Below are 22286 nucleotides of genomic sequence, written 5' to 3'. Positions count from 1 at the left end.
GTTGAGGGCCTTCCAACCCTCACATCCCATAAAGACACGGATGGGTCATTTAAACGGTAGACAATTGGAAGAGTAGATGTATAACCTGGTAATTAAAGCCTGCACTTTTGAGTTGGAGCATACAAGCTCAGGTGTGTTGCATAATCTCTCTGGATCTCAATTTCCTTATCTGTAAAATGAGAGTAATGCCTTGTTGCGAGGAGTCAACGTAATAATGAATTTGAAGCACTTAGCACAGACTCTGGTACAAAGGAAGTGCTCATTAAATGCAAGGTGGTGATTACTGGTTAGAGAAACTAGTCCTGGGAGATAGTAAGGATAAGATGTGCAGGGTCTGAATTCCTTAGGAGAAAAGGAGAAGACAGGAGGTGATAGGAGGTGGGGAATAGAGGATCCTAGAAAACGATTCGGCGTTTGGGTAGAGTGGGTTCTAGACCATAGGCTGGATTTTGAATTAGCCAAACTCCTGGGATCTTACCAGGCTAGGCTAGGTTTGGGGTATAGAGAGAAGAGATATCCAGGAGGTTGAGGTATTTATTACCTTCTTCAGGGACCGCAGCCAAGTCTGAAACTTCAACTTTTACATCAAGAAACTCTCCGTAGCCTTTTTCATCCCAGGTCCCTCACTTCCTCTCCCACACATCCTTCCTTCTGAGTCCCCATCAGGTTACTCTGGGTGGTGGATTAAAGATGGCCACAAATTCTTGGATACTCCTTCCTGGAGAGATGGGATCTATTTCCCCTTCTCCTGAATGTTGGCTGGCCTCTGACTGCTTTGACCAACAGAGTGTAGCAGAAGTGACGCCGTGAGAGTTCTGGGCCTAGGCTTTGAGAGGATTTGCAGCTTCTACCTTTTTCTCTTGGAACCCTGAGCTACCGTTTAAGAAGTCTGGTCCCCCTGCTAGAGAAAGCATGTGCAAAGACCCTGAAACTACATGGAAAGGGAAAGGCACCCAACTAAGATCAGTCTTTCCAGCATCTCAGGCAAGATACCACACATATGAGAAAAGTCATCTTGGACCATCCAGCTGAGCTGAGCCCCCAGCTGAATACCACTGGGTAACTCCATTCAGTGCCACGTGGCGCAGAAGAATCACCCAGGTGAATCCTGTCCAAGTTCCTGACCCACAAAATTGTGAGATATAATAAAATGGCTCTTGTTTTAGACAGCTAAAGTTGGGGGTGGTTTATTATACAGCAATAGATAACAGAACCAAATAAGCACAAAATAAGGTTTATTTGCAATATTTTGAATAGGCACAAAGAATTTCAGGGATAAAGGGCTCCCTAGGATCTCTCCATCAAAATATTCTTAGAGATCATTATTGGAATAGGGAATACAGTCAGTCATATCACTATTACTGATTAAAGGCCTAAAGTTCAATTGACCTGGGAAAGGCAACTGACTGAAACTCACCTCGCTCCTGCAAGACTCTACTACTCAAATTATTTCATGTTTAGATGGAAAAAATGAGGGAAATATTTGGGAGAGGGGGTCTTCCCCTCTTCTCCCACTGACTATTGGAAGCGGGTGGAAGGGATCTGGGATGAAAGAACAGAAAGGTCTGTAAAACATAGTTTTCAGATCTTGACAGTTTCATTTAGGGCCAGCTCTATTTTCCTACAATCATAAGTGGACAAATAAAAGTTTCGCCCAAGCCCAAGGGATCTTGGAAGGGCGAGCCATATGCAGTCTGGGACGTATAGGCACCAGCCTCAGCACTCAGGAAAACTGAGTCATGGAGAAGTTCTTTGCTCAGGTAACCCAACATGTCAGGAGTGGAGCTGGAATCAGATCCTGGCTCTCCTGGGCTCTTTTCCAGAAGGATTTTTCTACTGCACCATGATGTTCCTTCACCCCTGTTGCTGAGGACAGAAGCACATTTAAATATATATGTATTTTTTAATTAATTAATTTATTTATTTAGTATTGGCTTGTTGGGTCTTTGTTTCTGTGCGAGGGCTTTCTCCAGTTGTGGCAAGCGGGGGCCACTCTTCATCGCGGTGCGCGGGCCTCTCACCATCGCGGCCTCTCTTGTTGCGGAGCACAGGCTCCAGATGCGCAGGCTCAGTAGTTGTGGCTCATGGGCCCAGTTGCTCCGCGGCATGTGGGATCTTCCCAGACCAGGGCTCGAACCCGTGTTCCCTGCATTGGCAGGCAGATTCTCAACCGCTGCGCCACCAGGGAAGCCCTCAGAAGCACATTTAAATCATGATTATCTTGCTGTTCTCTGGAACCCTGATTCCCAGATGTTCAGCCTTCTTTTCTGAGTTACCTTCTATCACTCTGAGAAAGTGAGAAGGGGCAGGTGTGTTTCACTGTCTTTGAAAACGGAGCACGGAGAGGTGGGCTTACACAGATCTCATAGCTCAGAAAGAGGCGTTCTGATGCAGTGGGGAGAATTTCAAAGGGGCCAGTTGTCTGCCCTCAGGCATTTACATTCAAGATGGGGGATATGGCATCTGCTTCCTCCAGTGGGTGGGGAGGCGGGAGGCCATGACTAAGCAAGGTCTGAGCGACTGCAAGGTGAGGCTGCCCCTGAAATCAAGGAGAGGAGTAGAGAGGCCGAGTCAAGAAGGCCTCCTGGAGGAGGTGATAGGCATGTATTGGGAAGGAGTGAGGGAGAATTATCTAGGAAAGAATGTTTTGTGCAAAGTTTCGGAAGCAGAGACAAGCAATGCTTATGTTGAAGACATGATAAGAAAACTACTGGAGATAGAGCACAACCCTTGCTGAGGAGGCAGGAGAGGTATGATTAGAAAAGTGGAGGGAGGGAAAGGGTAGTTAATAATGGCAGGAGGCCTGGACCCTTAGGAGCTCTTTCCCTGATCTCTGGACCCCAAGTATGAGTTGTCTGGTCCCAAGGCCAAACCTCCAGCTCTTTCCAGCTCCATGTACATTCGCAACTCCCATCTGTGTCTCCCATCTCAGCAATAATCACAACAGCACCCACGATGGCTGCCCTGTGTTGAGTGCTTACAATGCGACAGGCACTGCATGAAGCTCTTTACATGCATCTTCTCACGTGGCCCTCGTGGAAACACTAAGGGGAATCTGCTCATTATAGATGAGGAAACGATGGAACTGTAAGACAAAGCTAAGAGCCTGTTGAGAGAGGTCAGCAAATTGCCCCATAACTCCCTTGTCACTCATAAGTGGCAGAGCCAGGAAGGAGCCCAGGCTATGTTTTCACCTTCATTTGCGGGGACCTTCTGAGGGCTGGGCGCTGTGCCTCTGTGTGGGTTACCAACTCCCGAAACCCGGCCTGATTGTGTGGGTCACTGCAGAGACACAGGAGGGTCAGACACATTGGGCTTAAGTGCTGTCAGCGGCCCCTGTGCGCCCTCTCTGTCCCACCATTACCCCTCTCCTCCCCTCAGATAAATCTCTTAGCACCCTCATCCAGGGAGGATAGGGAGGGAAGGACAAGGAATTGGCACTGCCAGTGGGGAGGGGACAGTAAAGCTGTCCTTTGGTTGATCTATCCTCAAAGGACCCTAGCTCCCAGAATCCTAGGGAGAAGCTGCCTTCAGGTGAGGTTTATGCTTGTCTGCCCGGGGTTACATATTGTATAGCTATGCACCCGTACAATAAGATACGAAGGTGATTAATCATCTAGGAATTCCTGCCTCTTCAATGCCTTTTACATCTCTGTTTATTTAAGGAGCACTTGCTGTGTGCCTAGCAGTCTGCGAAGGGATGGGGTGGGGGGGGGAGGAGACAGAATAAGTGAAGGGAAAGTTAAGGTTCTTGCACTCAAGGAAGTTTTGCACTGATTGGGGATATACGGTTTCTAAATATTAAATAATTAGAAGACAAAGCCAAATAATATATAATTACACTGTCATTTAAATATGATCAAGTGTCAAAATACATGCCACAAATGTGCTACGTGCTGTCTGGAAGAGACGCCAGGGTGGGCTTGAATGAATCAGTGTGGAGGGCTTCCAGAAACGCTGGGCCTTGAATGGTGGGTGGGAATCTGAGCTGTGGAGGTGTTCAGAATCAGAGGTGATGTGGAGAGTTGGTGGGGGGTGGACATTAACAAGCATGGTGACTGTGTGAGCTCGGGAGGTGAGCAGACAGGCTGAGCCATGGGAGGGTGCAGGGCAGAAGAGAAAACTCTGGTGTTGGACAGACTTGGGGTCAAGTTTAACTCTCCAGGGACCTAGCTGCATGACCTGGGGCATTACTTAACCTTTCTGAGCCTCTTTTTTCTTACAATACGATAATATCTGCCATTTAAGGTTGTTCTAAGGATTAAATGCAAGTAAAGTTATCAACATAGAGCCTGGCACAGAGTAGAGCTCAAAAAAAAAAAAAAAAAAAGAAAAAAGTTAGTTATTATTATAATTATTTTGAAAATAAACTTGCATAGGTGAGTATGATCGTTATGAAACAATGTCTTGCATCAAATCCTGGCATCAGTCCTTTTTAGTTGGGCTCACTCCGGCAATGTGCTTAACCTCCTCGAGCCTCAGCTTCTTCATCTGAAAATAGGGATGATGGTGTCCCCTACCTCACAGGGGGCTGCAAGGACAAGATGACCTGTTACCTATAAAACACTTAGGAGAGGGCTTGGTACCTAATGAGAGCTAACAAATGTTAGCTATTATTACAGTTAATCCTCCCAAGTCCGGCAAGGGTTTTTATCATTCCCCTATTGTTGTTGAGGAAACAAAGGCTCAGAGGTTAAGTAACTTGTCCAAGGCCACCCAGCCAGTCACTGGTGAGTCCAGACTGTCTTTCTCATCTCCCCAGTGGAAATGCATCTCTCCAACTCCAAAGCTCTCTGTGCTTCCAGTATAGGACTTATTATAGTGCGACTAACACTGCGGTGACGCCCTCGAGGGCAAGGCCTGGGCCTTACTCATCTTTTGTGTACCAGCACCTGACACCAGTCAGGCCCTGGCAGGTGATCAAGAATGCTTGCTGACTTGAGATGAAGTGAGGTGACTGGAGTTGGAGCGCTGGAAAAGGCAGGGCTGGATGTGAGCCTGTATCTGGGCTGTCGGAGGAAGGAGTCAAGATGACTCCAGGTTTCCAGCCTGGGTGGGTGGGAGAAGTGTGGACCTGTTAACTGAAAACCGGAAGTTGGGAGAGGCTGATGGTTTGGGTTTGAGAAGAAAGTGGGGAAGGGGAGATGCAAAGGTCAGGCTTAGGCAGGTTGTGATGGAGAGATGGGGACCCTTTAATTAGGATTCGGGGCTGTGAAAATCCACTGGCGGCTCCCCCGCCCCCTCCCCACATGGACTGGCTTGTGACCAGACGTCAAGGTCCCTGCCCTGGACTTGTTACTAATGGGAGACCCGAGACACACCCAGGAAACCACAGAACACTTACACAGCCACCTATCAGCGCCCAGGAGAGAAATGGGTGTCTGGCCATTGTGGCCGGATTGAAGAAGAGCCTGGAATGAGGGGGTGTGGGGAGGTCAGTCTAGGAGAGCTTCCTGGAGGAGGAGGCTCAGCTTGGTCAGGAGGGTAGTTAGCTGCAAAGGAGGGAGACAGAATGTGGGGTGGGGGTGCTCACTGCAGGGAAGACTAGGCTTCCTGCCCTTGGCTGGGATTCTGGGCCTGGTCCCCTAAGCCGTCAGCAGGGGAGCTGGAGGAGGAATACATCACAGCTGTTGTGAGGGGGCCCGAAGGAGATCTCTAGGGAAACAGGACAAGAATAACCATTCTAATGCCCAGCACCACCCCATGCACGCTGCCTTCTCTCCTGCGGGGGCTTCGCTTTCTGCCACGTGGACAGCCCTCTCTCTCACTCTCTCCTTCCTCCCTTCCCCATCTTCCCACCCCAGCCGACTGTGAAGGGGGGAGGGCGGGACCACCAGTCCCAGCGCCTGGGGAAGAGTGGGCCTTGCCAGCTGTCTCCTCCCTCCCCTTAGCCCATCACGATCCCTTCCTCCTGGTTCTGACAGACAAATCGGGCACCCGCCCCTCCCTGTCTCCAAGCCCCCTCCCGTCCCCTCCCTCCACTGTCCGGCCAGCCCTCAGCCCCTCCCCTGAGCGGGATGCCAGTGATGCAACCCCATACCCAGAAGTGAAGGGGTGAACGAGGGCCCCTCTCCCTCCCTCTTGGGCTTCTGACCCTGTTCCCTGACGTCCCCCCTGCCCCTCTCCACCCGGTCCCGCCCCAGCCCCTCCCCCCGGGCCCTCAGCCCCTCCCCCCGCCCCCGCCCCGCTCTGCTGTGGGAGGGCCCAGCAGCTCCCCGGCCTGGCCGGGCCGGGTGTGAGTCCCTGGAGGGCAGGGGAAGCTCGGCTTCTGGGACTTCCCCGGCCCCTGGCCAGCAGGAAGTCTTCCTCTGGAGAGGGGAAACCTTGCCCTCGGCCTCGGGCCAGCTGCTGAGCAAGACCAAGGGTCAGGGGAGAAGCCTGTTTCCCTGGTCAGCTGGGGACTCCCGCTGACCTCTGCTCTTCAGGTCTGGGGGTTTAGGCCTCAGAGGCCCAGAGAGCGCGGTCAGGGTGGCGGAAGAGGACGCAGGAGACGCTGGGGACAGTGGGGCAGAGAGACTCGGCGCCGACCCCCCCCCCCCCCCCGCCCCCGCATCAGCCGTCCTGGCTTTCCCTCCCGTCCCCGGCCTGTGCAGCGGTGGGGTAGGGGCTCTCTGGACGTTTCTCCTCTCCCCGCTGGGTGTGTGTGCCAGGCGGGTGTGGCCTGGGCACAGGGCGTCGATAAGGGGCCGCGGCAGCACCGCCCGCCGCAGCCCTGCAGGACCCAGGGTGGCCTGGAGCAGAGCGGCGTGCGGGCACAGTCCACCCCGGCCTCGTCCTGACACATCGGGCACCGGGGGCAGGGAAGGAGGGTGCCTGGAAGTCTTTCTCCGGTGCCTCGGTCTCCGCCTCTCCGAGGCTGTGGAAGGTGATAAGCCCTGCGAGTGGGGCTGGGGGGAGCGGCCTCCTTTCCCAGGGGCTCTGGCGGGCAGAGGCCCCCGCTCTCCTCTCCGAATCTCGCCTCTGCCCTTACTCCCCGGTTGCCCTGTTCCCGGGCTCCAAATGAGCCCCTGGGGACCCCCAGCAGCAAACACAACCGGGAGAGAGCAAGAGCCAGCCCCCGGGGAGCAGGGCAGACAACACTGGTGGCTGTGCACATTCCCCCCCGCCCCGCCCCGCCCCGCCCTCCGCCACCCCCTCCTCATCTCCCACTCCTCCGCCCCTCAAAAGCCAGGCGGGGTCCCCTTCTCAGAGCTCTTCTTGGGGCTGGGCTGTCCCGCCCGGTAGGGAAGGGGGGGGGAGGGCGAGGGGGAGGGGGAGAAGGAGAGGCAGGGAGGTTGGTTGAGACAAAGGGGGCAAGCCTGGGTGGGAAGGAGCCGCTGCGTGGGCTGGAGGTGGGGACAGAGCCAGGTGGCGACAGCCCTGCGGAGCCAAGATCAGGGAGTTTCCGGGGATGAAGGGAGAAGCTGCGCGCTGGGCCAGCGCCCCCTGGTGGACAGTGCTGCAGCGGCAGCCACCCAGTCTCTCTGCCCTGCTGCTGTGGCCACCGGGGTGGTCTGTCCTGGACCGAGTGGAGAGCACGGCCCTGCACAGGACCCAGGCAAGGTCCTCACTAGCAAGACCTGGCTTTGAGAAACTGTACAGGAACCAAGTTCTATTCCAGTGCCCATCGACTCTGTCCACCTCGTTTTCTCACCTGACCAGCAAGTGGTGGGTTATCATGCAGTCTTTGAGGCCCCTTCTGGCATGGGCATCCTGAGATTCCAGGTCAAGATGGATCTGATCTGGCTCCTCGTTACCTCTCTGATCTCAGAATCTCCTTCCCCTCTTGCCTGCACTCACATCTGCTCCAGCCACGCTGGCCTCCTGTTCCTGGAACACACCAGGCACGGTCCCCCCTGAGGGCCATTACAAGGGTTGTCACCTCCACCAAGAAAGCTATTCCTTAAGATGTCCACTCCGTCACCTCCTCCCAGTCTTTTCTCAAAAGTCTTTCCTTTGATGAAGCCTGTTCTGACCTTCTGATGTAAAATTAAAACCACTCTCCCAGGTCTGGATCCTCCCTACCCTGCTTGTCCCAGAGCCCTTATCACCTTCTAACACACTATACCATTTCCTTATTTATCATGACTGTTGTGTAGTGTCTTCCTCCTTCTAATGGAATGATGAGGGTAGAGGGTTTTGTTGGATTCATTCATGATGTATCCTAAGCACCTGGAGCAGTGACTGGCACATAGTAGAAGTTTGTTACCAGTTTGTTGAAGGAATGAGTGTACCATTGAGGAGGGTCTGGACTGGGGGCAGACAGGTTGTTATGGATTGAGTTGTGTCCCCCAAATTCATATGTTGAAGCCTTAACCCCCTATTTGATGGTTTTGGAGACGGGGCATTTGGGAGGTAATCAGGTTTAGAGGAGGTCATAAGCGTGGGGTTCTCATGATGGGATTAGTTGCCCTCCTATGAGGAGAAACCAGAGAGTTGTCTGACTCTGCCATGTGAGGACAGAGCACAAAGGTGGCCTTCGAAAGCCAGGAAGAGAGCTCTCACCAGGAAGTGAATCAGCTGGCACCTTGGTCTTGGACATTCCAGCCTCCAGATCTATGAGAATTCTGTTGTTTAAGCCACCCAGTCTCTCTTTTTTTTTTTGGCCATGTGGCTTGTGGGATTTTAGTTCCCCAACCAGGAATTGAACCCGGGCCCGCGGCAGAGTGAGCATGGAGTCCTAACCACTGGACCGCCAGGGAATTCCCTCTGTCATTTTGTTATGGCAGCCTAAGTAGACCAAGAAAAGTTTTGCCCTAATAGCTCATATTTAGTGAGTAGAAGTGGTTGTGCTACTAAAATAGGGATTCATCGAAAGGATCACATTGCTGATGAGCTTTCACAGGTGGGGAGGGCGAGAAGAAGGCGAGGATTGTGGAGAGAATACAACATAGCTTGGCTCCTGCACTCACTGTGTTCACAAACTGACACCCAATTTACCCATGTCAGAAATTCTCAGTGTGCTCCATGGAGCATCAGTTCTGAGAAATGCTCCTCCAGAAAGGTAGGCAGAGATCAGAGAAGTTTAGGAAATGTACAGACTGATCCCTTCTGAGATATTCATAGCCCCTACTCCAGTGGGAACATTAATTTAAATTCTTCAGTCTGGTATTTCACAACACGTATGACCATGGGATTCACATTCCTTCTGTCTTTTATCAAGCAAAAGCCCTAACTGTTCTGCTAAATTAGCATTCTGACATCACACACTTTAGAAATGCTGACTTACAAGATAAATCTTAACTCTGCGTGTGGCATCCAGGGCCTTTGTGGTCTCTTCCAGTGTCTCCAGACTAGTCTCAAACGTGCCCGACATTTCACCCATTCCACGCAGTTCTCTATTTGCTCACAGTTCTTTCAGCTTCCCCCGCCCCCATCCCCCCCTCTCCACACTCCTTCCTGGCCCAGCTCAAGTGCTCGTTTCCCCAACCCTGCCTGTGTGTATTGTCTACCCTCCATCACCGTGTGTGTCCCATCCAGCCCCGTGTCTCAGTTACCTTGTTTTGTTTTGTCTGCTGCCCCTCTGGACCTGCTCCTCTCAGGCAGATGTGAAGTCTGCTCACTGTATCCCCAGGGCCTGTCCCATGAGCTGCTTCAGGGGACACAGGATGCGTGGAGACAAACAGAAAGGATTCTCACAGCTCTGCGTCTGCAGCCTGGGGAAGGGACACCAGCTGCGCCCTCCGGAGACCCCCGCCCCTTTGGTATTTTTAGTATCTTCCTCTCCATGGACACCTCTCTGCCCTCAAAATGCCGAGGATTCAGCATCCCAAACATGACTGGATTTCCCCAAAGGGTAATATTCAAAGATATGTATAGGTCATTCACAAAATAAAAAATACAACCAACTAAGAAACATTTGAGAACATGTTGTAACTTACTAGTAGTCGTAGAAATGCAAATTAAACCGTGAGACCACATAGGGTCTGCAATATGCATCAAGAGCTGTAAAATGTTCATATCATCTGTCTCATTACCTACATCTGTGATGAATCCTAACAAAATCCCCCAAATACTGGAAACACTTAATGCCCAACAGTTATCCACAATATTCTTTTGTTAAAGACTTTTTGATTGTGAAAAATAACACACAGAAAGTATATAGCAATAAATGTGTAGCTTAATGAATTATTATAAAAAGTACTCAATGTAAGCACCTAAGTTCACAAGATGGAACACCCCAGTGCCCCAGGAGTCTCTGTGTGTCCCTTAAAAATCACAAGGTCCCCCTCCCCAGAGATAAGCACTTGCTTTTCTCTATAGTTTGACCACCTCAGTAGACATCCATGAACATGGTGGTTTATGCTGCCTGTTTTGGGGATTCACACAAGTGAAGGCACAGAGTTTGTGTTCTCTCCTCTCTGCTTTCTTTCACCCAATGTTACGGGATCCTTTTCTTTTTTTCTTTCTACTTTACCCTCTTCCTGTCTTCTTTTATTTTGTTGTTGTTCATTTTTTGAAAATTGAAGTATACTTGCTTTACAATATTGTATTTGTTTCAGGTGTACAGCAAAGTGATTCCATTATTTTTTTAAAGATTATATTCTATTATAGATTATTACAAGATATTGAATATAGTTCCCTGTGTTGTACAGTAAATCCTTGCTGCTTGTCTTTTTTATGTGTAGTAGTTTGTATCCCTTTCTCTTTTGGTAATCGTAAGTTTGTTTTCTATGTCTGCAAGTCTGTTTCTGTTTTGTGTAGAGATTCATTTGTATTTTTTTTTTTTTTTTTGGGATTTTTTTTTTTTAAATTCTAACAGAAAGTCACAAAAATTATACTCATCCTCATCAGTTCACTCAGTCCCATGTAATTAATTTTTTTTTTCATCTTGATCTTTTGTTAGCACTTTTATAAGTTCATCAGTTTTTCATTAGAGTTCTGAAAATGCTTATTCATTCAGTTCAGCAGTACAGTCAGTTACCAGAAACCTGTACTTGTCAGAGTCTTTTCCATGAATTTCTTGAGGATGAAACACTTTTATAGGAACATATTTGCAAAAGCAGCAGAGTACACCCAGAACTGTCTGTAAATGACAAAAGACTTAAAAATGACCACGGTTAAAGATTTGATGAAAGTTCATAATAATGCAGTTGACAAGAAAATTAGTTATTTCTGAGATATACATTTTAAAGTAATAACTAGGATTATGACTTATAACATTATACCAGAACATATAAGATTTTTAGAAATTTGATGTAATGTCTGAAACATTTATATTAACATATTTCCATACAAATAACCCAATGAAAGTTTAGTATTAGTTGTTCTGTTTGTTTGTTTTTTTATACTGCAGGTTCTTATTAGTCATCAATTTTATACACATCAGTGTATACATGTCAATCCCAATCGCCCAATTCAGCACACCACCATCCCCAACCTCCTGCAGCTTTCCCCCCTTGGTGTCCATATGTTTGTTCTCTACATCTGTGTCTCAACTTCTGCCCTGCAAACCGGTTCATCTGTACCATTTTTACAGGTATTGTTGTTTATTTATTTATTTTTTATTTATTTATTGTTTGTATTTTTTTTTAAGATTCTAGATAGAAGTGGTATTATATAATGTTTGTCATTCTCTGTCTTACTTCACTTAGTATGATATTCTCTAGGGTCCAGGAGCCTTTTTCTTGTGTCACCTGGAGCCAGGTGCATACATTTCTTTAGACCAGGTAGTTAAGTTATAGGGATTATGAGGGAGAACGTATATAAGCTCCTGTCACAGTGCCCTGCACATAGTAGGCATTTAATACTGTTTCATTCTTAACCTCCCTCTATGACACAGGCCCAGCTCCATTTCTAAGCAGGATTCTCTACACTTCCAACCCCAGTACTGATCTGCTTCCTATCCTGCTACCACCACTTTTTACCACCACCTGGAATCCAGATTCTGTCCCCCTGGCCACCAGGGACAGAGCAGTCTCAGCATATTATCGTCTGCTGTTCACACAGCTCCCCACTCCTGTGAGGGTTCTTAGGATTTTCTTCAAGAATAAGACAGGCAGAGCCCACCCCTCTATCTCCCACCCATCATTCTTCACTAAGACCCTTCACTGACAAGGCAGTGCAGCTTCACATTTCAGTAGGTGGATCTTTACACAAGGATATGGGAAGATTTCATCAGTATTTCGGAGGAGGTTGACTACCCAGACTTTCTGACAGTTTCTCAAAGAAGTTGAGACAAGAGAATGAAATCTGGAAAGGAGAGTCCAGATGAACGTGTGGGGTAGGAGGCAGGGAGGTGGGGAAGCAGGGAAGCTTCCTGGCTTGGAGAAGGGCAGTGGTGGGCAGAGCAGGCATCTGCAGGAACAGCTTTTAATCCCCCCTCTCTTTCATTTCGTCCCCCCTTTAAAAATCACCTTTGTGTCCCCACTGCACAGTTTCCAGTGTCTTGTGACATTTTGCAAGGTGAGTCTTTTGTGATTACCACCATTATACACTAGATCTCAGGAAGAATTCCTGAAAATTTGTATGGGTTAGGGGACAGGTTTTATCAGGGAAACTTACCAAGAGAAGTTGGCAAGAAGAGAAGAGGAAGTGACCCTGGCTCTCTCATCATCACATGGAAATCAGTGGCTGGGCCTCAGTGATTTGCTGGACACACAGATTGGGGCTGTGCTACAGAAGAAGGACTCTGCTCCCTTCTTACAGGGCAAGGGGTGAGAGCAGCCTTGACAGTGAGGGGACAGGCAGTGAGTTAGGTGCCAGCAATTTATTAGAGTTTTCTGGGAGTGCAGGCAGCCCAGTGCCAGGGACTTGGGGGACGTGGGACATTTGTAAGCCCTCTGCCCCAGGGATAGAGCTAAGGACCTCATGGGATGTTGAGTGTGGGTGCAGACTCTCCCAGGAGGAGGAACCCCCAACACCAGTTGGGGTGGTGTCTAGGAAAACCAGAATGAGCTCCAGAATGTGCAGTTTTGTTTCTGGCTGAGAGGCCTGGGCGACAGGCAACCAGCGCTCACTGAATCCGTGGATGAAGTCCTGTGCTCAGGTTTGAGAGAAACACCAGGCTCTTAGCCCGCAATCGCTGTCCCCAGTCCTGAGGCTGCACTGGTCCTGGGTCTGGGCCGCTCTGGGGCAGGGGTGAAGCTGGTGCTCAAGGGGTTAGGTCAGGAGAAGTGGGCCGAGGCAGCCTTGGCTGTTAGGACCTCTGGGAGCTGGGTGGTTGGCAGGCCGAGGAGCAGAGTTCAAAGCAGGCAGGTGCCTCTGAGCACTGACGAGTCAGGAATTCCTTCGGGGGAAAGGGGAGCTCGGAGGCCAAGGGGCCTTTATCTTCAGTGATGCCTGTTACAGGAATTCTTTGGTGGTTTCAGGCGGAAGCTGCATCATCCTCACATCCAGGAAACATTTACTCGGCACCCGCGACCTGAAGGGCCTGTGGGAGGCCTGAGGACACAAGTGGAAAAGGCTGTCCTGGCCTCAGGGCTCCCTTTCCCATGGAGGCCACAGACCCCGCCTGCGGCCGGACCGGGGCCACAGTCTTCTTGGTGGAAGGTATTAGTCTTGCTGCTCTCCTGCGTTTTCATCACGTGGATGTGGCTGCGACACTGGGCTCTGTCCACATTCCCTGGGTCCCGCTGGCCCTGCTCTCCTGGCCTCAGCCCCGGTCTGCTTGGCCCGGCTCTGCTGCCCTGCGTGTGGGGCTTCTCCACACCCCTCCTCTTGGCTGGCGGAGTCTTGATCTGAGTGGTCGGTTCACCGGGAACTCACTGTGGCTGATTCTGCCCGTTACCCTTGCCTCGACTCCTGCTGTGAAAGTCCATCCTGTTAGCGCCTGGCCACGTGACCCACCATCCCCCGCATTCACATCAGCCCTCTGCACACTGAGTTGTTTGGCTGGAAGGGGCCGTGGAGGGAGTCATTTCTCCCCCACCCAGTCCCGTTTGCTTCCCTCCCCTACACTGAGACCCCCAACCTTACTTGAACCCCTGGAGATGTGTGAGGAGGGATCTGGGGAAAACCTAGGCAGGCAATAAGCTCACTTACTCCCCTTTTGTCCTTTCCCCCTCAGACTGTCATGCTTCTGGTAAATTTTGATGCTTGAGAAGCTCATTTTTTCCTTTTTTTTTTTTTTTTTTCCTTTTTAAATTAACTGTAAGGCCATTGCTTTCGCCATTTCTCACATCCTTAAAGCATTCACATGCAGACTTAGGAGCCTGCATCCCACACACAGCACGTTGGACCAGTCTCCTCCAGTTTACATCTGCCTTGGCTTCCATCAGGAACAGAGACCTGGGCCACAGGCCCCCCCAAGCTATATCTCTTCCCATTCCTGCAGCCCCTTCCTCTCCCGGTGTCTGTGTGTGCTCCACCTGCCCCTTGCGGGTCATCCTGCACGGCTCCTCCAAGAGGCCTTCCTGCTTTATTTCAGTTTTCACGTGTTGCTTGCTATCGTCTCCTAGATGAAAGAAAATGTACTGTAGCACAAACAACCTGCGCTGAAATGATTTCTGCTTATACCTGCCTGCTAGACTACGGGCTCCTCTAGGACAATGACTTTGCTTCCTGTCTTTGTATTCAGGGTACTGCACACAATAGGCGCTCATCACGTTTTTTTTGTTTTGTTTTGTTTGTAGAACGTTGACGTGCTGTTGGAAGGCCTCCTTTCGGGAAATCACTAGCGGCAGTTTGATCTTCAGCCGCCAGGTGGCACTAGTGCCCAGGCGCTGCGCGGCCAGTCGGGAGGGCGGAAAGATGCTTTGAGGGAGGCTTCGGTGCTGGTTGCAGGTGGTGCTGCGAGATCCGTGAGTCTTTTCCTTTCACTCTGAGATTGAGCACACGGGTCGAACCAGAGAAACGGGGAAGGGGTGGCAGGTTGATAGCTGGGGCGGCAGCACAAGTGTAAACCAGGATTCAGCTATTAGGAACTAAATCCTGGGCAAAATGAGCTCATTTTGAGTGAGAGATCCGTGATCTGGGTGAGAAATCAGGGGCAAGGTGCCGATGTGGGAGAGGCCTAGGCTAGGAATCAGGGTGGGGGGACCTGGAGGTCCACGTCTCAGATTGGGCTGGGTGAGAATTATTTTGGGCTAAGAGTGGGGCGGGTTACCATTGAGAAGGGGGAGCCTTGAGGAGCCTATGTTTCAGATCTGAGTTCTTGATCCAAATGAGAAACTTCTGAGGTGAAACAGCTTCAAAGAGGAGAGTGGGGGAACTTCTGCCTCACCCCTTGAGACAGACTCTGAGAGGTGAAGGCAGATTGCCTGGGGATGGGACACAGGGGCTTTCCTGGGGCTGGGGTTCATTCAGGGGGAAATACCCAGCTCTGGAGCATTTCCCTGGAGGTAAGACTGCTTTGAAGGACTGAGAGAAGACCGCATGCCAATATCAAACCCAGCTGCCACAATTTTGTGTCAAGCACCCTTTCCATCCTCACTTCTTCACCTCTCTGAGCTGGTTTTCTTCTCTGTAGAGTGGGGAATCCTCGCCTCTCAGGTCAGTTTGGAGACAGCCTGAGGTGAACGATGGGCAGTGCTTTGGATCCTGTAGGGCACTTCCCACCTGGTTCTCATCTTGAGCACTCACAGCTGGGCACCTGCTGGGGTTGAAATCCTGGCTTTCCCCTCCCCCACTGTGTGAAGCTGGGTAAGTTACCCAACCTCTCAGTACCTCCGATTTCTCATGATCCCAATGACGATGTTAATAAGGACAGACCTCATGAAACTGTTGTAAGGATCTTTAAAGTGGCTCCTAAAAATGGTCTTCATAGACTGTTTTCATTTAAAAGTTTCTTGATCTTGTCCTTCTGAATGTTGAAATATTACAGGTGTGCATATGTGTGGGTACCTATCAACACCATCTCTATGTATTTGGGAAGTTACATTTGAAAGAAATCTCCTGGAAGGCATAATTATATACCGCACACATGGCCATGGAACACATCTAACCTTCTGGAACATACCCAGCTGACTGGTTTGGATGGGGGACTCTGTAGTCTGCTAGATGGAGGCCTTCAACGTCACACAGATTTCACGTTAACCACCAGTTCCCCCAGGCTGCTGATATTTTCCAAGTCATTAGAGCTGAGGCCCCTTTCTTAGGCATGATGCCACCAGACAGTGGCCTGAAGGAGATAGCCAGAAAATTGATTAGCATCATTGAAACTCCCGTGGCAACAACTTTTTTCAAATTTCTTAAAGATACCCTGGAAGAACTGCCTTCCAGAAATTAAAAAGCCCAGAGCCACAGTTGGAGCTGGACCCCCCGGAGATCTTCAGAATGTAAAGGTGGGTCTGTCATTGCAGGAGCTGAACTGAAGGTGGGGTGTTCCTTGGAGAACAGATGCAATAGGCCTAACTTTCATTTTTTGTTGGAAGCAAAAAATGCCAAACAGGACTCTTGCCACCTCGGTGTGGTACCTGTCCTCCATGATGACCTTGGGGCCCCAGGAGGACTTGCCACAGTTTCTTCTGATTCTGGGGTCAGTTGGGACCATGGTCTCCTCCATGCCTCTCAGCCTCTCAGTGAACCTGTCCCAGCCTTTGGGACAAGCTCCCCCTTCTTTATAAAGACCTGGCTTCTCTTTGCTAGAGCTTCCTCCTGTACAGACCATCCCCAGCCCTTAGGGCTGTAGTCTGGTAGGTCCGGGACTGCCGTGGGTGGGTGGTCTGCATTCAGGGAGGACCTGCATTTGGGAGAGGCCTGACGTGGCCCTGAGCTGCACAGTAATCCGAGGCTCCCAGCAGCTGGTGGTCAGCACTGCATTTTCCAGGCCGGGCTACCTGGAACACTTCTTCCTAAAGCTGTGACATGTCACTCTCCCTATCGGCCAACAAACCCACTGACTCACCAGCGTAGACTCCCTCACTCCGCTCACTGCAGAATGTCACATTTCATCACAATCATGGTTTCCCTCCCAATATTTTCCCCACACAGCTGAGCACCACAGACACTACAGTTTCCGCCAGTGACCTGAGGAGATGCGGGTGTTTAAGACTGAGACACTCTCCTACTTGATGGCTGTCTTTCCCACAAAACCTTATCCCTGCCTTAAATCAAAGACGGCTTCTAGCCATTCAGAGTCCCTGACGGGAGAGTGGGAGAGGGAATAAACAAAGAAAAAGGACTCATTGGAGAAATGTATTCCCTACACACAGAGTAGACAGATAGCTATTTTCCACAGTATACAAGGAACTCTTATAAATAAATAAGAAATAGACTAACAATCCAATAGTAAAGTATGGAGAGAATATGGAGAGTCAGAAGAATAAATACAACTGGCCGTTTAACAGATACTAGAATTTTTAAACTTTCTAATATTTAAGGCATGAAAATCAAAACAATGCGCTACTTTCACAGAGATTGGTAAAATTAAAAAATTAACAAGGTTGATTACTGATTACTGAAGGTTGATTAGGGTTTAGGGAAACTGGCACTCTCATATGCTGTTGAGTGTTAATTTGATGCAAAATTGAGAAAAACTTGACAATATTTATTAAAATATATATAATGTGTATACTTTTTGCTCCAGCAATTTACCCTTTAGAAAAATTCAAGAAAGATCACAGTAATAAATATACAAATAAGTTCAGTGTAACATTTTTTTTTTTTTTGGTAATAAGAAACAATCCAAATGACCATCAAGAGGGAATTGTTTAAAGAAGGAAAGAATGTCATTGCTAGGACAAATGGGTAAACCTAGTTGTACCACCAAGTGAAGATGTACAAGATAGGCTTGTCAATGGAAAAATTTACAAAACTATGCATTCTATGATCTCATTTCTGCAAAAACATATAGGTAGATACACACATGTAGATAGATACATGCACAGGAACAATCTAGACTATAATTGTAGTGGCTCATTCAAAGATAAAAATTAATTGTAATGGCTCATTCAAAGATAAGGAATTGATCAGGGTTTGCTTTTTTCATTTTATGCAGTGTACATTTCTATGTTATTTGAATCTTTTATAGTGCTCAGTCACTTTTTGTAAAAAAAATACTTAAAAAAAAATTACTTATTTTATTTATTTATTTTTGGTTGCTTTGGGTCTTTGTTGCTGCATGCAGTCTTTCTCTAGTTGCGGCGAGCGGGGCCTACTCTTCATTGCGGTGCGCGGGCTTCTCATTGCGGTGGCTTCTCCTGTCGCGGAGCACGGGCTCTAGGCGCACGGGCTTCAGTAGTTGTGGCTTGTGGGCTCTAGAGTGCAGGTTCAGTAGTTGTGGCACACGGGCTTAGTTCCGTGGCATGTGGGATCTTCCAGGGCCAGGGATTGAACCCGTGTCCCCTGCATTGGCAGGTGGGTTCTTAAACACTGCACCACCAGGGAAGTCCCTACTTTTTTTTTTTAAAGAGCAGTTTAGGTTCATGGCAAAATCAAGCGGAAGGTACAGAGGTTTCCCATATACCCTCTGCCCCCACCACATGCATAGCCTCCCCCATTACAACATCCCACACCAGCGTGGACATTTGTTACAACTAATGAACCTACATGGACACATCACAATCACCCAAATTCCATAGTTTACATTGGGTTCACTCTTGGTGTTGTCCATTCTATGGGTTCAGACGAGTGTATAATGATTTGTCTACCATTACAGTATCATACCAAATATTTTCACTGCCCTAAAAATCCTCTGTGCTCCACCTATTCATACCTCAGTCCCTGCTAACCCCTGGCAAACACTGATCATTTTATTGTCTCCATAGAGTTTTTCATAAATGGATGTTGGTGCTTACTTTTGGGGTTAAAGAAAACAATAAAGAAGATTAATTTTGTAGAGGAATATCACTTAGGCAATTATCATTTACCTACACAGGTGAGCCCCATCTTTCTCTGCTTACAAGAACATCAAGACCAGATTCTCTTGTACCCTACACAAACACCATATGTGCCATTCAAGTTGCCAAGAACTAATTAGAGCAAACTAGTTTAAAGCAGACTCTGTAGGCTTCAGTTTAATTTTTCTTCCTCAGAGAAGCCTCCCTGCCCTTTCACGGCCCCCCTCCCCTCCCAGCAGCCTGCACTTCCCCTTCTCTGTAACTGTCATGATATCTGAGAGGTGACTTATGGCATTTCCTTGTTTAGTGTCTGTTCCCCACTGTGGTGTGGACTCCATGTGGATAGAGAGCAGGGAAGTTGTGTTTACCTTGAGTTATGAGCATCTAGCATGTACCTGGCACCCAGAAGGGGCTCAGTAAGCATCTACTGAATGAGTATGGAATAAACACCTGTGAAACAACCCTGGGGACAGATTCCAGTTTTCAATTCCGCTTTCATGGGGTCGGCAGTGGGAACAGGGTTTATTTGGGAGCAAATGCTCCTGTGTATGTGGGGGAAGAGATTCACACATAGGTCTTGTTGGCCTTTGTGGAAACGGTGATGGACATGCCTGAATATCTTTCATGAGCTGTTATAACCAGAAGGGATATGAGCTCAAGGAGGGGTAGCGCTTTTTAAAAAATAAACTTTATTTTTTAGAACAATTTTAGATTTACAGAAAATTGGGAAGATAGTAGAGTGAGTTTCCCTACACTCCTCACATACCTTCCCTTATTATTATTTTACAGTATTAATATTTGTTACAATTAATGAGCTGATACTGACACATTTATAGTCCATACTTATTCAGATGTCCTTAGTTTGCCTTGATGTGCCCTTTCTGTTCCAGGATCCCACCCAGGACACCACCTTACATGTAGTTGTCATGTCTCTTTAGGCTGTTCTAGGCTGGGACAGTTTCTCAGACTTCTATTTTTTCGATGACCATTTTTTTTTAAATTAATTTTTATTGGAGTATAGTTGCTTTATAATGTTGTGTTAGTTTCTGCTGTACAGCAAAGTGTTGATGACCATTTTGAATACTGGCCAGGCATTTTGTAAAATGTCCCTCAATTGAGATTTGTCTAATGTTTCTCTCATGATTAGACTGGTGTTTGGGTTTTTGGGAAGAAGCCCACAGAGCTAAAGTGCCATTTTTATCACATACCAAGGGTACATACTACCCACATGACTTAGCACTGTTGACCTTGACCTCCATCACCTGGACAAAAGGAGTGTTTGTCAGGTTCATCCACTGTGAAGTTACTCTCCCCTGCCCCCCATACTGTCCTCACTGGAAGGAGGTTATTATGTGCAGCCCACACTTAAGGAGGGGGGGGGGTTATACTTCACTCCTTGAAGGTGGAGCATCTACACACATTATTGGAATTCTTCTGCAGGGGAGATTGTCTCATCTCCATTTATTTATTTACACAATCATTTATTTATATCAGCACTCATTGACATTTATTTTATACTTTGGGTTATAATCCAAAATCACTGTTTAAATTTTTTTTGCTCAACTTATTCCTATTTTGGCCATTGGATGCTCTTTAGCTGGCTCCTGTGACCATTTGACGTGCCCCCATCATTTCTTTTTTTAAGAATTTCCTTACATTATGGCACTATGAGAACTCTAGGCTCATCTTGTATATTTCCTGCTTCAGTCCTAGAATCAGCCATTTCTCTAAGGATCTCTAGTTCCATTTATTGGAGAATAGTATTAGATGTGGTGTGCTTGTTGCTACTGGGGGTGGTAGAACTTTTTCAGGTATTGCAGATTGAGAGGGGCATTTCTTCTCTACAGGTATAGATTTTAAGTCCTAAGTCCATATAGTCTTATTATTTTCCTGCTTTGTTGGACATGAGTAGACTCTGAGTAAATAGATGTGTCAGAAATTCATCACAAACATCTTTAGACGGGAATGAGACTGGCTAAAATAATAGTCACTAAAGGAATGTCACTTGGCCATCCCTCAAATATGAAACAACTGATATATCAGGCAAAGGAAACATAAAAGAGTCTGTTGTTTTGTTATTGGATAGCTGGTAATAGTTATCATATCACAGATGTTATTGTAAAGGTCTGTTGATAAAAGCAATCAAGATTGTACTGAAAGTATTGGACAAGAATGTTGCTTTGGGGCCAGACTGATGTGGATTTGAATCCTTTGCCCATTATATATCAGCCTTGGATTTTGGACAAGTCATTCTACTCCTCTTGGCCTCATTTTTCTCATCTGTAAAGAGGATATAATGATCATATTTACCTCATAGAGTTGTTTGAGGATTAATGAGATATTGCATATCAGGTGCTTAGCCTCAGTGCTTGACAAATGGTAATCACTCAATAAGTGTCAACTGCCTGAAAGACGCCAGGGAGCACCTGGTCAGGGGAAAACACGTAGAGCAGATGTCGAGGTATACAAGTCCTATTCAGACACCTGAAAATAAATTTTATTAGGACAGCAGATTTTGGCCTTTGATGTGGACAGCTTTAGGATATGGGTCAAAACTATTTTAAGGCCTAATAAAAACAAACAAATGGGACCTAATTAAACTTAAAAGCTTTTGTACAGCAAAGGAAACCGTAAACAAAACAAAAAGACAGCCTACAGAAGGGGAGAAAATATTTGCATACGATGTGACAGACAAGCGATTAATCTCCAAAATATACAAATAACTCCTACGGCTCAATATATGTGTGTGTGTGTGTGTGTGTGTGTGTGTGTGTGTGTGTGTGTGTGTGTGTGTGTATGACCTAATCAAAAAATGGGCAGAAGATTTAAATAGACAGGTCTCCAAATAAGACATACAGATGGCCAAAAGGCACATGAAAAGATGCTCAACGTTACTAATTATTAGAGAAATTAAAATCAAAACTACAATGAGGTATCACTTCACACTGGTCAGAATGGCCATCATCAAAAAGTCTACAAACAAATGTTGGAGAAGGTGTGGAGAAAAGGGAGCCCTCCAACACTGTGGTAGGAATGTAAGTTGATACAGCCACTATGGAGAACAGTATGGAGGTTCCTTAAATAACTAAAAATAAAGCTACCATATGATCCAGCAATCCCACTCGTGGGCATACATCCAGAGAAAACCATAATCCAAAGAGATGCTGGCACCCCAATATTCACTGCAGCACTATTTACAATAGCCAAGACATGGAAGCAAACTAAATGTCCATTGACAGAAAAACAGATAAAGAAGATGTGGGGTGTGTGTATATATATGTATATATATATATATATATATATATATATATATATATATATATATATGAATGAGTGGAATATTACTCATTCATAAAAGAGAATGAAATAAAGCCATTTGCAGCAACATAGATGGACCTGGAGATTATCATACTAAGTGAAGTAAGCCAGACAGAGAAAGACAAATATCATATGATATCGCTTATGTGTGGAATCTAAAAAAAAAGATACAAGTGAACTTATATACAAAACAGAAATAGACCCACAGACATAGAAAACAAATTTGTGGTTACCGAAAAGGAAAAGGGTGGGGAAAGGGATAAATTAGCA

At 47.4% G+C, this 22286-nt stretch overlaps 1 protein-coding gene and 2 long non-coding RNA genes across 3 annotated transcripts in view; 1 reads left to right on the top strand and 2 right to left on the bottom strand.

The window, feature by feature from the left end:
* The window catches only part of LOC309636045, a 246301-nt gene that overhangs the window by 67034 nt on the left and 156981 nt on the right, over positions 1–22286 (top strand). The gene's annotated exons all lie outside the window — the stretch shown is intronic.
* On the bottom strand, positions 1219–5948 carry LOC309635992. Its single transcript, XR_014249148.1, has 2 exons — positions 2277–5948; positions 1219–1866 (listed from the first exon to the last, which is right to left on the bottom strand). It is a non-coding gene; the product is annotated as an uncharacterized lncRNA (long non-coding RNA).
* LOC309605765 (CD48 antigen-like) overlaps positions 17924–22286 on the bottom strand; it is a 55697-nt gene continuing 51334 nt past the window's right edge. The window contains exon 7 of the mRNA XM_082341976.1: positions 17924–18223. The gene's annotated coding sequence lies outside the window, so the exon portion shown is untranslated. The remainder of the gene's footprint in view (positions 18224–22286) is intronic.

Source organism: Balaenoptera borealis (assembly GCF_965194805.1).
Source record: "Balaenoptera borealis genome assembly, chromosome: 1".
Classification (NCBI taxonomy): domain Eukaryota; kingdom Metazoa; phylum Chordata; class Mammalia; order Artiodactyla; family Balaenopteridae; genus Balaenoptera; species Balaenoptera borealis.
This window is presented reverse-complemented; position numbering and strand designations above follow the sequence as displayed.